This window comes from Passer montanus, unplaced genomic scaffold (assembly GCF_014805655.1).
Source record: "Passer montanus isolate IOZ18808 unplaced genomic scaffold, ASM1480565v1 scaffold23, whole genome shotgun sequence".
NCBI lineage: Eukaryota > Metazoa > Chordata > Aves > Passeriformes > Passeridae > Passer > Passer montanus.
The window spans coordinates 2,934,209-2,937,221 of NW_024366926.1; the positions used below are offsets into that span (position 1 = coordinate 2,934,209).

General features: G+C 41.2%; 1 long non-coding RNA gene across 1 annotated transcript; it reads left to right on the top strand.

Annotated features, from left to right (window-relative positions):
• The first annotated feature begins 303 nt into the window (after window positions 1-303).
• On the top strand, window positions 304-1,935 carry LOC120502795. Its single transcript, XR_005627594.1, has 3 exons — window positions 304-452; window positions 643-850; window positions 1,804-1,935. It is a non-coding gene; the product is annotated as an uncharacterized LOC120502795 (long non-coding RNA).
• The last annotated feature ends 1,078 nt before the right edge of the window (window positions 1,936-3,013 follow it).

The window sequence follows — 3,013 nt, forward strand, 5'->3', positions numbered from 1 at the left end:
GGGAAATCCAGACCTCAAACAAGGCAACGACACTACACTCTTTTTCTTCTTGCAACACAATTCAAGGGCAGAACATTTCAGTTTTTATTTTAAGATCACAGGTAACGAGTTGCCATCATCTTTACATTCCTGGTATGACCTGCTTCTCAAATGAAAAATTGGGATAGTGATTATTCTTTATAAACAAGGATGACAAAGGCAAAGTAGGAAATGCTCTCAGGAAATTATCCTGGCACCACCTGCACATTTGTACATGTATATGTGTACATAAAAAGAGGAAAGCCTACTGAGTTATTGAATAGAAATGAGACTGGCAAGAAGCGTTTTTCCCCAACCCGCTGCATATTCCACAATTCTGTTACAAAAATGCCTTTCCTCCCACCTCTGACATTCTATTGTTGCTTTTCAACCAAAACAAAGTGAAAGGAGATGAAAAGATTGAAGAGGAAATGGTAAGTTATTTTCAAAGGTAATTTCTGTTGCGTTGTTTTTAATAGTGTGCTGGCATGGTGACAAAAGTTACCAGTGTGTGCTCAGAATGATGTTTGGTGATTTGTTTTGCCTTGTTTGTTTGTTGGGGTTTTTTTTTTGTTAAATAACAGCTATGTTTGTAACACAAAAATGTCTCTTTCACAATTTCAGGATCTCACAGACTGAAAAGCAAAGGAAAAATAGAAGAAGAAATAATAAAATACCCACTTTGGATGTCCTAGCTGGTACAAAATGTCCCACCCCCTTGAGCAGCCCTTCCAGCTCCTCAGAAACGAGGATGAGCAGCAAAGGGATGGATAATGTTGGTACAGGCATAAGATGAGCAACCCCAAAGTTGGTGTTCAGCCTAGTGCTGCTGGTGAGTGCATGTGGGATGCCCAGCTAAACCCCTGAGCAGTGCAGGATTGATCCCTGCTTTCTGTTTATATTCCAGTGACTTCTGCAAGCAGCACCTAGGAGAGTGAGCTGCTGGCACACAGATCATTAGCGAGCACACTGGTTTAATTTCCTTTTGTTTCAGTGCATATTTTATAAAATTATCTTATTTTGGAAAAGTTTGCCCTAAGTGGTGCTTTTTGTTTTTGCACATGTTGCAGCTGCAAATGCAGGCAGGGTTGTGCTGCTGAAAAAATGTCTTGCTCAATATTTTTTTTTTATTATTTTTAGATATGAGGAAGTACTTCCAGCTTTTTAACCTTTTACCCCACCTCTTCTAAGCAAATGCTTGCTTACCAAGTACTAGCACAGCCTGATACTTGCATAGACAATTGTGACACAGAGAAGTACATTAATTCTTTCTTCTGCTTTCGTGTATGGTTTTGCAAAGGAGGCATATGCTTCTCCTTGGACTTGAGGTTTTTAGGTCCAAATAGAGGTGTTAGTTGCCTGCCCCAAAGCCTAAAATCCTGGGGAAATCAAACTAATGGAAGAGAATCCTTGTAATGAGGTGTGTAAGAGCAATTGCCTTAATGGCAGCTGCAGGTTCCAAGTTTCCTCAGCTCCAAACATCTGCCAGTTCAGCTCTGGGTTCTTCACAGGTTTGACCATTGTGGTTTGAAATCTCCCCCTGGAAAGCACTGAAATGGAAGATGCAGGAGACAAAGGTGCTGATCTGGGATGTGGATGTGGCCCCAGCACAAACCTTTTAGCCTTTGCTCCTGACAGAGGAGCTGCACTCACACGGAGTGAGCCCTCAGCTGTGATGTCTCTGTCACTCCAGCACCAGGCTCCAAACCTGGCTCTGCCCTTCAGAGACTCGGTGGCAGCCAGCACAGCCCCTCCCTGATGTACATTCTGGCCCCTGGTTTCTAGGTGCACTGCTGAAGTATCCAAGCAGGAAATGCTCTCGTGGGATAGAGAAGCTGCTTTGCTAGCACATCAGTATGGCTGGGATCACCCCAAAATTACCCACACTGATGGAAATGGACCTTGCAGGTTTGCAGCTGAGCTGTGAGAAAGGCTTGCTTTAAAATACCAGGTGATGGGGAATCACTTGAATCTGAAATAAAATGGAGGTCTCTTGTGAGTGTGGGGACAAGCCCACATTTATGATGGGAAGCCACCTTGTTTTCTGTGGGATTAGATCATGGGAACCCTTTTTTCTCTCAGCTTTTCTCAAAGAGATACAGCACATTGAGTTAACAGCTTCTGTCCATCTGACTTTTACACATGTTCATGCCTTAAAGAAAGTATAACAGCATTTTATAACAATACCTAATAGAGATTATACCGAGAAAAGAACTCAGTGTAATCCTGTTATGTAAGAGCAAGAATATTTTGCAGGCTATAAATCAATTGCTTCCCACAATAGCAAGCTCCTTCATTACCTTTTAAGCCAGATAAATGCTCCAAAAAAGCTTAACTATAAGGTATGTATTGTGATAAATAATACACAAATCAAAATTTAATTGCTAGTAGGTTTCCCATCTGCTTGCAGTCATGCAACCTATTTCTTCCACAACAGAGCATGTGCAAAGCCCTTAAAAACTCCACACATTAAAATTGCAATTATGGAAACAATTTATAATCAATACATGCTTATTAGGGTAACCTGCATGTATGGGATATTTTATAGCAATTATAATCCTGACAGTCCTTTCTGAGAGCAAAATTTGAGTCTTGGCTTTTCCCTTTCAGGTTTCAGTCCCTGCAGTGCCATCTACTGCTGAGAGATGTTCGAATGCTGAATTTATTATTTCTTTGGGGGAGAATTTTCAGGGACCATTATCTGCAGGTGGAACACAAGCTCATAGGGAAAAAATAAATGGTTGCAAAAGCCCAGAAATCTCTGACTCAAATCTCTGAGGGCTGAGACTGAAAGAGGAAAAACAAATTCCCAAACGAGGATCTGTCACTTGTAATCTTATGTTACTGAAACCAAATGTTTCTTTGATCACTCCTCATTCACTCATGACAATTCATTACTCAAGCAGTGGGAATTGTCTCAGCTCCAGTGAAAACCATGGAGTTATACCAGCTGCTGTTAGCTGAACTTCTCTCTCTGTACTGTTAAGAAAAAGGT